The 14,585-nt window shown below is 48.3% G+C and overlaps 1 protein-coding gene across 2 annotated transcripts in view; it reads left to right on the top strand.

Annotated features, from left to right (window-relative positions):
* COL6A6 (collagen type VI alpha 6 chain) overlaps window positions 1-14,585 on the top strand; it is an 86,460-nt gene that overhangs the window by 3,729 nt on the left and 68,146 nt on the right. The window contains exon 1 of one of the 2 annotated variants that reach the window (XM_007666173.3): window positions 11,852-11,955. The exons of the other annotated variant lie outside the window; for it this stretch is intronic. The gene's annotated coding sequence lies outside the window, so the exon portion shown is untranslated. Of the gene's footprint in view, window positions 1-11,851; window positions 11,956-14,585 lie in introns of those variants that run through there. 2 annotated transcript variants of the gene reach the window in all.

The following is a 14,585-nucleotide window of genomic DNA, read 5'->3' as shown; positions in this document are numbered from 1 at the left end:
GAGGGTCGGCGGGGCCCGGCGCTCGTCCACCTGCCGCCGGCGGGGAGGGAGCAAGGAGGAGGGAGGAGGAGGAGGAGGAGGGAGCGCCAGGCCCGGCACGGTGAGCTTTCTGCCCCGGGGGCGGCGGTGGGGGACGGGACGGGACGGGACGGTTGGAAGGACGAGCGCCTTCCTCCTCCTCCTCCTCCTCCTCCTCCTCGTCCCCGAGGAGCTGGTCGACGGGATACTCACGGGGCGGCTCGGCCGGGGCGGGGGCCCAGGAGGCGGCGGCGGGGCTTCTCCCTCGCTAGAGGAGCCCCGGATCCACGGGACCGGACGGGACCGGACGCCACCGAGGCCGGCGGGGCGGGAGGCGAGGACGGGGCGCGAGGACGGGGCGCGAGGACGGGGCGCGAGGACGGGGCGCGAGGACGGGGCGCGAGGACGGGGCGCGAGGACGGGGCGCGGAGCGAAAGGGCGGGCCCGGGCGCGCGGCGGGGCACGCAAGGGCGGGGCGGGGCGGGGCGCGAGACGGGACGGGGCGCGAGACGCGAGGCCGGGCGGGGCGGGGCGCGAGACGGGGCGCGAAACGCGGCGGCGCGCGGCGCGCAAAGGCGGGGCTGGGCACCAGACGGGGCGCCAAAACGCGGGGCGGGGCGCCAGGCGGGGCGTGAAAAGGGGGAGCTGGGCGCCAGGCGGAGCGCGAGACGGGGCGCGAGGCGGGGCTGGGCCCGAGACGGGGCGCGAGGCGGGGCTGGGCCCGAGACGGGGCGCGAGGCGGGGCTGGGCCCGAGGCGGGGCGCGAGGCGGGGCTGGGCGCGAGACGGGGCGCAAGTTGGGTCTGGGCGCGAGACGGGGCGCGAGGGTGTCGTCGTCTCCCCGCCCCGCTGCGGGCGCGCGCTCTGGCGCGTGCTTGTGGCCTCGGTCCCTCAGCGCCTCTTCCCCCGCCCCATCCCCCCGCTCAGTCCATCGATCAATCGATCAATCATCCATCCATCCATCCATCAGTCCATCGTGGCGGCTCGATGATTCGCGGTGTCTCGATTCGGGCCCGATTTGTCCTTTCCAAGCGTTTAGCGCCGTGTCCCGCCCCCCTCACCCCCCCCCCCCCAAGCGCTCAAGAAATGCCGCCGTCGGAGGCCACGCGATCGGGGGGGGGGGGGGAGGCCCAGGGCGCGGGTTCGAATCCCGCCGCCGCTTCTCTGCCGCGGGACCCTGGGCAGCTCCACCTCAGCGCTTAGAGCAGTGTTTGGCACCTAGGTGAGCGCTTAGGAAATGCCAGCCTTTATGCTCATTGTTAGAGAAGCCGCGTGGCTCGGGGGAAAGAGCCCCGGGCTGGGGAGTCAGAGGGCCTGGGTTCTAATCCCGGCCCCGCCGCCTGTCAGCTGTGGGGCTGCGGGCAAGTCACTTCACCTCTCTGGGCCTCAGTGACCTCGTCTGGAAAATGGGGATGAAGACCGGGAACCCCACGGGGGACAACCTCATCACCGTCCATCTCCCCCCAGCGCTTAGAACGGTGCTTGGCACAAAGTAAGTGCTTAACAAACACCATCATCATCATGATTATTCCCTGGGCCTCAGTTGCCTCATCCGTAAAATGGGGATGAAGCCTGGGAGCCCCACAGGGGACAACCTCATCACCTTGTATCCCCCCCGGCGCTTAGCACAGTGCTTGGCACAGAGTAACATTTAACAAATACCACCATTATTAGTAGGATTATTCTCTGGGCCTCAGTTTCCTCATCCGTAAAATGGGAGTGAAGACTGGGAGCCCCACGGGGGACAACCTGATGACCTTGTATCTCCCCCAGCGCTTAGAACAGTGCTTGGCACAGAGTAAGCGCTTAACAAATACCATCATTATTACGATTATTCTCTGGGCCTCAGTTTCCTCATGTGTAAAATGGGGATGAAGCTTGGCAGCCCCACGGGGGATAACCTGATGACCTTGTATCTGCCCCGACGCTTAGAACAGAGTAAGCGCTTAACAAATACCACCATTATTATTATTATTGTCCTATTTATTGAGCGCCTACTGTGGGTGCAGAGCACTGGACTGAGCGTGTAAACCCAGTTTGGGCTGGGATGGCCTCTCTTTATTGCAGGTTGAGGAGAGGGCCTCTGGGCTGCTCTTCCCCGATTTATTTATTTTTTTTTCTCCAAGTCATTTCCCTTGTTTTATACCACCCTCGTGTACACAGCCAGAATTCCTTGATTTATATTAATGTCCCGCCTTCTGGACCGCAGTCTGGCCGTGGACAGGGAATTTGACCAATTGGGTTGCATCATATTCGCCTAAGCGCGTAGCACAGTGCCCTGCCCACTTAGTAAGCGCCCAGTAAATACGGTTGATTGATTATTATCTTCGGCTCAATCCCATGGGATGGCGGAAAGAGACCCTTTGTACGTGTTAAAAATTGGGGTGGTTGGGTCTTCGAGGGGTTGTTCGGGGATTTGAAGGGTTGCTCGAGGATTTACTTGAGCAGGGAATAATCATTATTATTAGATAATAATGAAGCTGTTATTTGTTAAGCGCTTACTCTGTGCCAAGCACTTTTCTAAGCACTGGGGTAGATACAGGTTCATTGGGTTGTCCCATGTGGGGCTCACCCTTTTAATCCCCATTTTACAGATGAGGTCACCGAGGCACCTGAAGTGACTTGCCCAAAGCCACACAGCTGACAAGTGGCGGAACCGGGATTAGAACCCATGACCTCTGACTCCTAAACCCGTGCTCTTTTCACTGAGCCACGCTGCTTCTCATGACTATTCTTTATTATTATGGTATTCTTTAAGTGCTTACTACTTGCCAAGCAGTGTTCCAAACGCTGAATCCTAACCAGGACGTGATAGCATCAAAAAAGCCGGTTTTTTCTTCGAAGTTCTTGGGTAGGGGGATTTACTGCAATTATGGAAGTAATACTTTACCAAAAGTTTTGTTTCACCTGAAGTTTTGTGTAAAAATGTAGCTTTTTTTACATATGATATAAATTATTTTCTGGCACTGTGTCCATGCTCGGGGCTTTATTAAACTTCATTTTAAACTCTTTTAGGCACACGTCCAAGGAGGCTTTCTCAAGAATTAACAATTAATTGCCTAGAAAACCAGTTATTTAACATTGTTTTACTCTTTGGTAATTCCAGTTGAGTATTTTTGAAGATTATTTCTAGGCAAATAAGAGAGGAGGCTTTTTTTCCCATTTCTGTCAGTCAGGCATTCGTTGAACGCTTACTGTCTGCAGAGCACTGTACCGAGGACTGTACTAAGCACTTGGGTGAGTAGACTATTACAGATTTGGAAGACATTTTCCACGCCCACAAGTGGCAGTCTATTTCTATGACTATAAAATGTTGAAAGTACCAAAGAAAAACCGGCTCAAAATGTATCTTTTGCTCAAAAATGAGAGTGATGTGGCATCAAAAGAGTGGCCCCTTTGTGTGAAGAAATACCGTCTTTGCTAACAATATATATTTATAACTATATATAGTTACATATATATTATTATATAGGTATATGTTATTAATATAATAGACAATGCAGTATATTATATTGTTTTATTTATTATATTATTATATTGTGTTATTGTATATTTAATATTATATAATATAACAATATGTTTTTGCTAACTTATGCCAATATATAACTGATAAATAATGATATAAATGAACGACCGAAAAATTGAAACTCTGTGTATTGCGGGAATCTTTCCAGTTTACGGAGATTAATCCACGGAAAACGCTTGTATTTCTGCTCTTCCATTAAGAAACCTTTCCCCCATCCTTTCGTAGCTTCCTGCACAGAACATTGCGTGGTAGACTTTCCATTTGCAGAGTTTCCATCTGTTAGAGACACTCCATCAAAGTGTCCTTGTAAGAAGCTTTGACGGATATAAGGGGGATGGCTTTCGTTTCGTCTCCCACCGCGAAGGGTGCAGCCAAAGGTAGCCGCCCAGTCGGTTGCCTCAAAAACAAGTAGGCGTCATTAGGCAATCATAAAAATGTCGTTTTAAAAATCCGCCGGATTGAAGATTGTTGCCGTGGGCCGTAATAACGATAGCGATTATAGTATTTGTTAAGTGCGTACTATGGGCCAAGCGCTGTACTGGTAGATTCAAGTTAATCAGGTCAGATTCAGCCCGGGGCTCAAAGTCTAGAGGAGAGGGGTCAAGGGTATAGAATCCCCATTTTACAGATGAGGAAACTCAGATTTTGAGAGGTTGAGTGACGGTCACACAGCAGGTAAGTGGCAGAGCTGGGATTAGAACCCAGGTGTGCTCTCTTTTAGGCCACACTGCTTCTCACTGATATCTGGAACGTCCCAGTGTTGCCGCTTATTTGAAATGGGCCTTGTTTCATGTACAAACCCCCCCCACTAGTATATCAGAAAGCTATGGTAGGCAATAGACGTGCCTCATTTTAATAGATTCTGAAGAGTAGCATTCCTCCATCTAAAAGTTTAAAATGTCTCAAGCCACAAAAACGGACGTTAGCATATCGGAGCTTAGAAGTGCAAATATACTAAAATGGAAAAGTGGGTAAACCAACGGGGTGGGGGGGGTCCATCTCCATAATCTCATCTCAACAGAAGTAGAATGTCCCACACAGTCAAAAAGCCTGATAATTATTTCAGGTCTGCTCTCTCGTCGGGTTGAGTGACATCGTCGCCTAGAATTCATCTTAATGTGTGATGTGGACAAAAAGGGTAGTTAGTAGCCTCAGAGGAGATGATCGTATTGAAATGTGTCGTCGTCTTAGCGTGAGCAAATACTGCCTTCATGTTCAAAAGGAAAGATAAGAAAAAAATGAACGTGGACCTCATCTTAAACATGTTCCGTTTATCTTGAGGGAGTTGTTTTCGGAATTATCACTACGCTCTGCGGCCATGGCTGGAAAATAATCTGTTAATTTTTCTCTAGAGTGTTTTTGGAATGCCTTAAGTATAGGGAAGTTCACAGTGAATTGCCTGCCAAAGTTTCACGCAACAGCTTCAAAATGCTGGCTGCAAAAATAATTAGCTAATCACTAATTTAACTCTTCCAAAATAACCCAGTGATCGTTTGGCAGGAAACTCTGAATTTAAAATGCCATTCTATGACTCAGAATTCAGCAGTACTTTGAGATGTGTGACTGAATCTCTGTAATATTTTTTGACATGACTGCTGATCAGGGGAGTTCTTCCCCATAAAAAGCCCAGTTCTTCTCTCTGTCAAGTTATGGGTAGAGCTGGAGATCCCAACTTTAACAGGAGTAAATGAGTTGATAGAGGGAGAGAAAGAATTTTTCCCTCTTCATCAGCGCCTAAGCGAGGAACTTCCACGTAGCCGTGGAGTATCAGAGTTTGGCCAAACCGATAAGCAGAGCGGCCCAGTAGCCGGACGGTCTAGCTTCTAATCCCAGCTCTGCCCGCTTGCCTGCTGTGTAACTCATTCATTCGTTCACTCATTCAGTCGTATTTACTGAGTGCTTACTGTGTGCAGAGCGCTGTACTGAGCGCTTGGGAGAGTACGGTACAGCAGTAAGTGGACACAATCCCCGCCCACAACGAGCTTACAGTCTAGAGGGCTACATGGACATTAGGACATTAATATAAATATATAAATTACAGATAAGTACATAAACGCTGTGGGGCTGGGGGGTGGGTGTTGAATAAAGTGGGCTCGGGCAAGTCACTTTACCGCTCTGTGCCTCAATTTTATCGTCTTTAAAATGGGGATTCAATAGCCATTCTCCCTTCTATTTAGAAAGCGCGGCTGACGTGGGGCAGGGACCGTTTCTGATCTGATTAGCTTGTATCTACCCCGGTATTTAGTAGAGTACTTGGCCCACTGTAAACATTTAACAAATGTGGCAGGAGAAGCAGATTTTTTTCTGTATTCTCTGTGTCATGCACCCTGGGCTGAGTTTTCTCCATTCCCTTTTGGTGAATGCAGGACTGCCTTTTTACCAATTTCTGGGCAAAGCTCCCTGGTGGGCAACCCCGTCATCTGGAGAATCTCTGGTAGTCGCTGGAAGTGTGGGCGAGAGGTGGGTGGGGGACTGGGATGGGAGAATCGTTTGGTTAGTTTTTGGTAATCTTTATTAAATATGTCAAACCGTTTATTTAGGCTCCTCTTTTAAGGGCATTCAGAGCCGCACGTTGAGTCCGATCCTCCTAACATAAGCACTGTAGGGTTCTGCTACTCGGCACGTTTCTGCAACCTTACCCTGGCTAGTATTGGGGTAGGGCATGGACTTGAGCCTGGCACGGGCCAGAAAGCCCTGGCCTAGTTGAGCGGAAGCCCAGAATGCAGGGTCTGGATCCAGCCTGGGGCAACTGTTAGAGCGGAAGGTGATGCATGACTGGGCCAGAATGGGTTCAGGTCTCATTTCAAACCAATCAAATCAAGGCACCGGGAATTGTAGTCTCCCAAGCACTTGTAGTCGCACAGAGCTTTGCACACAGTAAGTGCTCAATAAATCTGAATGGATGAATGACTTAGAAAAGGATAAAAAAAACCCTAATTAACTATGATTTATGTGTCATTCGCCAAACACTTCAAGGCTGCAAAAAGTGTTTAATTTGAAAGTCTGTGACTAAATTAAAAAAAAAAATCTTGTGGTGGTTACCCAAGATAGTGCCCCAGTCTGGGTTCCCAAGCAAGAGTGTCACAGGGGTAATGGAGGAATGAACTGTCGAGACTCAAACCTATCCTTGATCCTTGATCTGGACCAACTGGCCCATCCACTCCAGATTCTAAGAGTGGTTAATTGCCATTTGTTAATTGGGAGATGGAAACATCAATGTCCATTCTCTCCAACGATGGTATTGGGTTTCCTATGTGCGAAGCACTGTTCTAAGCGCTGGTGGGGATAGAAGGTCATCAGGTTGTCCCATGTGGGGCTCACAGTCTTAATCCCCATTTTACAGATGAGGTAACTGAGGCCCAGAGAAGTAAAGCAACTTGCCCAAAGTCACACAGCTGACAAGTGGCAGATCCGGCATTAGAACCCATGACCTCTGATTCCCAAGCCTGTGCTCTTTCCACTAAGCCACAATGAGTATCTTCCAGACTCCTCCATCCATATCAGCTGATGATTGCAATGCCATAAATTCAATTTCAAGAAAGTATTTTAAAATGTTTTTATACATTCAGAATGAGACAGACCCCTCTGACCATTCTGGCCCTTTAATATCCTAGAGAACTGAGGAAATGCAACTTTTTTAAACTGTTGTAAAGGAATTATCTTTATAAGGAACTGTTGGATACTTATTTTTGTGTTACCAGAGTTACCGTTTCAGTGCCGCGGACGTTTGAGTATGGTAGAAGAATTGCATGCTTTTGAATGTTCATTACTGTTCCCCTACGGACTATAAGCTCTTTGTGGTAGGGAGCAGATGAGAAGCAGTGTGACTCAGTGGAAAGAGCCCGGGCTTGGGAGTCAGAGGTCATGGGTTCAAATCCCGGCTCCGCCACTTGTCAGCTGTGTGACTTTGGGCAAGTCACTTCACTTCTCTGTGCCTCAATTACCTCATCTGTAAAATGGGGACAAAGACTTGCGAGCCCTACCTGGGACAACCTGATTACCTTGTATCTACCCTTGTGCTTAGTGCTTGGCATATAGTAAGCGCTTAACAAATTCCAACATTAGAAAAGCAGCGTGGCTCAGTGGAAGGACCCCAGGCTTGGGAGTCAGAGGTCATGGGTTCGAATTCCGGCTCCACCGCTTGCCAGCTGTGTGACTTTGGGCAAGTCACTTCACTTCTCTGGGCCTCAGTTACCTCATCTGTAAAATGGGGATTAAGACTGTGAGCCCCACATGGGACAACCTGATCACCTTATACCCCCTCAACGCTTAGAACAGTGCTTTGCACATAGTAAATGCTTAAAAAATACCCCCATTATTATTATTATTATTATTATTACTACTACTGACTCCGTGTATTGTACTTCAAGGCCAAGGGCTTAATTCACTGCTCTGTACACAGTAAGCACTCAGCAACTACCATCGATTGATTATTTTGAATGGAAAGATTAGCATAGCTTTCTAAACTGGCATTTTCTCACAAACTCTGACTGTGGGTTTGAGAGAAATGGTCTTCTTATATTAGAGCATAGTCACAGAATCAATCAATCAATGGTACATATTGAACAATTGCTCACAGTGGGAGGAGCCCCATAATAAGTCCTTGGGCAAATACAATATATTAGAGTTGGCGGATACGGTCCCTGCCCACCAGGACCTTACAGTCTTATCGGAGAGAGATGACAATAAAGTATAGTTAGGGGAGACAGTAGAGTGTGAGGATATTTACGAAAGTGCTGCGGGTCTACGGTGTCCTATTGCTTAAGGGCAGTCTGCTGAGTGCCTAGGGATAGGGTGGATGGGGGAAATGAGTCAGGAAAAACCTTTTGGAAGAGTTGTGAGTTTTAGGAGGGTTTTGAAGGGGGAGGGGGCTTTATTTGTTGGATTTGAAGGGGGAGGGAATTCCAGGCCAGAGGGAGGATTTGGCCAAGGGGGTGGGGATGGGAGAGATGAGATTGAGTCTCAGGGAATCAGTTGCTGTTAGAGGAGCCGAATAAAAGACGCTGGGGATCTTCAGTGTCGGTCCGGAAAGCCCACTGGATTCTCCCGTGGTTTGGTTACTTCTGTCGGTAGCAGGGGTTCCTGGAGAAGAGATGGGGAGAATAGTGCGGGGACAATAGCCGTCCGATCGTGAGCACGCAGCCCTAGTGCTAGAACTGTAGCAGTAGGCTAAACATTCCTCATCAGCCTCCATCACTTTTTCCAGGGTCCCTGCTGTCTATGGCTTTGACCCAGACAGGATCGGAGGGGCGGGTGGTACTTAGCTGAAAGATGTGTTTGTGTTTTAGGGTGTTTGTAAATTCCCATGGAGGAGTTTTTGGTTTACTTGCAGCTTCGTGGCACACTAGGAGTTCAGGGGCCCTCTCCCTGACCTCAGTATTCCTGACAGTCTCAGTGAACGTGTCTGGCTCTCTGATTTGTTTGTTTGCTACTACAGAGGCCTGGAAGTTTACATGATCTTGGAACAAACTGAAATATTGGTTAGCATGAGAGCCGTAGAATTGGCTAAGAGTATGTCTAAGACTGACTCCTAGTGGATGGAGAGCCCTCAGAGGGACTGGATGAAGATGGACTCAACCCGGTTTTTCTTATCCGGAACCTGATAGATCAGGGGTCTTCCAAACCAGGGTTTCCTGGATTGGGAGAGGCCTGTCTTAAAGTGGGCCCTTTTCTCCTCTTCCCGTGGGGCACCTGTGAGTTCCCGAGGGTGCCCCAAGTTCCTTCTAAGCCAGGGCTGGCCAAGCCTCACCAACTGAAGAGTGGCAACCTAAACCATAATATAGAAGAGAACCGCAGAAAACGGCCTGGGCTCCCTTCCTTCTGTCTCTCCCCGCTCCAGTCTAATTCTTCATTCCACTGCCCGGATCATCTTCCTGCAGAAACGCTTTGGGCATGTCACTCCCTTCCTTAAAAACCTCCAGTGGTTGCCAATCAACCTCCGCACGAAACAAAAACTCCTCACTCTGGGCTTCAAGACTCTCCATCACCTTGCCCCTTCCTACCTCACCTTGCTTCTCTCTTTCTACTGACCTCCTGCACGCTCCACTCCTCTGCCGCTCACCTCCTCACCGTCCCCCGTTCACACCTATCCTGCCGTCGACCCCTGGCCCGCATCCTCCCGCTGTCCTGGAACGCCCTCCCTCCTCACCTCCGCCAAACTAACTCTCTTCCCCTCTTCAAAGCCCTACTGAGAGCCCACCTCCTCCGAGAGGCCTTCCCAAACTGAGCTTCCCCTTTTCCCTCTGCTCTCTCTCTGCTCCCCCTCCGCCCTCTGCTCCCTTCCCCTTTCCCCCTTCACCTCCCCTCAGCTAAGTCCCCTTTTCCTCTGCTCCTCCCCCTCTTCCTTCCCCTCCCCTCAGCCCTGTGCTCATTTGTATATATTTTTATTACCCTACTTATTTTGTTAATGAGGTGTACAGCCCCTTGATTCTATTTATCATGATTATGTTGTCTTGTTTTTGTCCATTTGTCTCCCCGGATTAGACTGTGAGCCCGTCATTGGGCAGGGATTGTCTCTATCTGTTGCCGAATCGTACATTCCAAGCGCTCAGTACAGTGCTCTGCACATAGTAAGTGCTCAATAAATACTATTGAATGAATGAATGAGTGGTTGGGCCAGAGAGCAGCTGTGCCCAGGGCGGGGAGCAATTGGTGAGTGAGAGACAGCTGGAGCAGGAGGCAGGAGTAGGGACTGAAAGTGTTCCTGCCTCAGCGTGCGTGTGTGTACATGTGTGCTGCATGACAACTGGAGAAGAAAAACATGTGACTCATGAACCATGGTTTGGCTGCCCCAGTCTACACGTTTGGTGTGTCCAGGGGTCCTCGAACCCAGCCCGGGATTCAGGATGCCGCCCGGAGGTATTAGACATTGAGCTAAAGGGGGCATCGTGCCTTCTCCCCGAGCATCAGTGACTTCAGCAGGTGGCCCAGGGAAATCCAAATGGGCAGGCAAACGGGTCCCAGAGGTTTCACGGCCGTTCCGCTCGGACCATTCTTCTGCTTTGCCAGCGCGCTGAGGCGGTTACTTACGGTTCTTGATATTCCTTTCTTTGGTCTCTCTCGAATAATGACCTCTTCTCTAGGGCTAAACCACCTCACAATTTTATGTAACAGTCCCTGGATTACATATGGGCTTTTTGAATTTCACTGCAGAGCTTCAGACACGAGCAGCTGGTGTCTCTAATTTCCGTAGACCCTGACCTTTCGGAAACTTTCTTCCCCAGGGTATCAAAGAAGAACAGTGGAAGCAGCCACTGATTAAAAGAGAAGAAAATATACAAGGCAATTATGAGTTTCCCCCGATAGTCTGTTGGAAGGGAAAAGTTGCATGAGACGTACCTCTCTCAACAATAATCACTCATGGATGACTGCTTTTGCAATTAAATCCTCAGTATATATTACGACAGATGAGCTGCTGATAAAATTGGATCCTTCCTCTGTTGAGGCTTTCTGAAGTTTCCAATCTTCCTGCAGGATTGAAAACAAATATTTAAGCCCATAAACATAGTAAGATTAAATTAAAATGAACTGTACTAATCATTTAAGCACTCATCAGTAAGAGCCTCCTGGACAAGTTTCCATGAGGTCTGTTTAAATTGATCTTTCTTTTTACCATTCAGTTATTTTGTTTGGCTCGTTTTATATTTCAGTGAACCATTATTTTTATTTCTCCTTGTGTTCTTAGAAACTTAGAAATCTAGTGAATAAATATCCCTTTCTGTCTTATTCTAATTTTTGTATATAAATTATCCCATAGGGTGATGACCAGAACTATTTGCCTGGTTGTCTATCTTCAAGGCTCTGGAATGACCACCCAAATCAATACAGAATGTTAAATAAATTTATTTTAACAATTTATTTTTAAAGTGATATTTAAGTGCTTACTACGTGCCAGGCACTGTACTAAACCCTGGGAGAGATACAAGATAGGCTGGACATAGTCCCTGTCCCACACAGGGTTTACAGTCTTAATCCCCATTTTACAGTCGAGGTAACCGAGGCACAAAAAAGTTTAGTGACTTGCCCAGAATCACACAGCAGCCAAGTGACAGCAGGATTAGAACCCAGGTCCTTCTGACTCCCAGGCCCATACTCTATCCACTAAGCCACACTGGGCCTCGTAAGTGAGGTGGGAGAGTTAAGGGCAAAACACAGTAAGAAGCTGCATTTGGGAGGCCTGAAGAGTGAGAGCTGGAGAGTTAAGGGTGCAGAGTGCTGATTTCTAAGACGAGGCAGCTGGTGGAAAGTCCTGAAGCCAACTGTGAGCAATTGTTGCCTGATGGAAAGAGCCATATTGGAGGTTTAGAGGAGTGGAGAGATGGTGTTCTCAGTGACTAGAAAATGATTTGGGCAGCAGAGGATTGGATAGATAGACTTCAGAGGCTGTAAGGCCCAGAGAGACCAATGAGAAAGGTGATACAGTAGCCTATGTATGACAAGAATGTGGACCGGAGTGGTCATATTTGGGGGTGGGAAGGAAGGAGCAGATCCAAGAAATATCGGGGAGGAAACAAATGGAATAATTTAGTAGTGGATTTAATGTGAAAGCCGAATGATAGCGGGGAGTAGTGTTGCAATATATGTTTCCTGAAGAAGGTGGGGAAATGATCTTCTCATTGTTCCCCTAAGTACAGCTTAAAGGAACAAATTCTACTGAATGAGTAAATTTAATTTCTCTAAAGGGTACTGGGTATTTCGTGGTGTGCTGGGTGGGAGAAGAAATGAGAAAATCAAACAATCAGTGGTGGGCATTGAGTGTTTCCTGTAAACGCTTGGGAGAGTATAATAAAAGAGAGTTGGTAGACCTCTTCCTTACCCTCAAGAAGTTTAGAGTTTAGAGAGGGAGACAGACATGAAAATAAATTGCAGATATGTAATAATGTTTGTATTTGTAAAGCGCTTACTATGTGCAGAACACTGTTCTAAGCGCTGGGGTAGATACAGGGTAATCAGGTTGTCCCACGTGAGGCTCACAGTTAATCCCCATTTTCCAGATGAGGTAACAGGCCCAGAGAAGTGAAGCGACTTGCCCACAGTCACCCCGCTGATAAGTGGCAGAGCTGGGATTCGAACCCATGACCTCTGACTCCCAAGCCCCGGCTCTTTCCACTGAGCCATGCTGCTTCTCTGTAGCAGTGTGGGTGCAGAGGAAAAGGCGGATTCTAGAGAGGTTGCGAAGGTAGAACTGACCGGATTTGGTGAAAGTCTGAATATGGAGGTTCGGCAAGAGAAATGAGTCAAGGACTCTGCCAAGGTAATAATAATAATAATAATAATGTTGGTATTTGTTAAGCGCTTACTATGTGCCGAGCACTGTTCTAAGCGCTGGGGTAGACATAGGGGAATCAGGTTGTCCCACGTGGGGCTCACAGTCTTCATCCCCATTTTACAGATGAGGGAACTGAGGCCCAGAGAAGTGAAGTGACTTGCCCACAGTCACACAGCCGACAAGTGGCAGAGCTGGGATTCGAACTCATGAGCCCTGACTCCAAAGCCCATGCTCTTTCCACTGAGCCACGCTGCTTCTCTAGTTAGTGGCTGGTGAGATGGGGAGAAGTGTGGTGATGTCCCCACTTCTTTTCACGTGCCCCTCCACAGAAAGAGGTTAGCAGTGCTTCAAAACTGATGATTTGACTGCATTTTAGGACCATATTGATCCTTTCTGGCCACTTCATGTTAAGTGTTGTTTGTAGGCAGCTCTAGAGGGAGACAGACATGAAAATAAATTGCAGATTTACTTGTGTAAATTGTGTTACTTGTGCCGTCTGTGTTGCATAGCCATAAAGGTTGGAGACGACCTTACTCTCATCTCTGAGCCTTCCTGGTTCGGTCTTCCTGGTTCGGTCTTCTATCTCCTTTCCAATTCTGGTCCTCTAGAAAACCCAACTCAGTCCGAAAGCTTCATCGGGGGTCCTTGCATCACTCATGCAGGAGCACTTTTACTCTGGTGACTGTACTTTGGAAGCCCACATGCAACACGCAGAAATATACAAATGATTATTACGAACTGCTTCTCAAAATCAGCTAAGGGCTATGAATTGATTTTTGGTGTAAAAACCGATTTGTGCTGAGCAAACCCTGTAAACTGTCAAGAATCAACAGCAACATACCACTATCATCCAGTTTCCCTGCTTCCATCCCTGTTTAGGTGGATGATTTCTAGGTCTCCCTGCTAGCCACAATATCTTCCCCACTTTACTTCTCTGCCTGCCTCCGGGACATCTCTACTTGCCTGGTCCCAGGGCACCTCAAATTTAATTATGTCCAAAACTGAAATTTTCATCTTCCCTCCTAAACTCTCCCCTCCTCATCTCTGACGATTCGCAACATCCTCCCTGTCCTCTCCTCCAACTCCCTTCTTGTGCTACTAAAAGTTGATTTCCCACCACCCCCACTCAGACCCAACTCTCCAAAGTCACCTGTAACCTCTTCCTTGCCAAATACGATGGGATTTACTCTGTCGCTATACATATTATGTTTGATTCTTCATGATTCTAACCTCGGCTCCACTCACGCTGTCCTCTCCTGGTTCTCCAGCTATCTCTCTGGCTGCTCCTCAGTCTCTTTTGCAGACTCCTCCTCTGCCCCCCATTTCTAACTGTGGGAGTCCTTGAGGCTCAGTTCTGGTTTCCCTTCTACTTTCCATCCACATCCACTCCTTTGGAGGATTCATTCACTCCCATGGTTTCAACTACCCATCATCTCTAAGTGGATAATTCCCAGATCTATCCTTTCAGTCCTGACCTCTCTTCTTTGAGGTCTCATATTTCCCCCGCCTTCACAGGATATCTCTACTTAGCTGTTCCACCAACCTCTCAAACTAACATGTCCAAAATGAAACTTCTCATTTCCCCACCCAAACTTTATCCTCCCCATCGAGAGAAAGAGAGAGAGAGATGGATGTCTGAAATTATATTTTTCCTCAACTGTAAAGTGGGGCTTAAATACCTGTTCTCCCTCCTAATTAGTTTCTAAGTCCCATGTGGCAGAAGGACTGTGTCCAACTTGATTAAATTGTATCTACCTCAGTTTTGATTCAGAGT

This window comes from Ornithorhynchus anatinus, chromosome 8 (assembly GCF_004115215.2).
Source record: "Ornithorhynchus anatinus isolate Pmale09 chromosome 8, mOrnAna1.pri.v4, whole genome shotgun sequence".
Taxonomy (NCBI): domain Eukaryota; kingdom Metazoa; phylum Chordata; class Mammalia; order Monotremata; family Ornithorhynchidae; genus Ornithorhynchus; species Ornithorhynchus anatinus.
The sequence above is the reverse complement of the archived record's forward strand: the minus strand, read 5'-3'. Positions and strand labels throughout refer to the sequence as shown.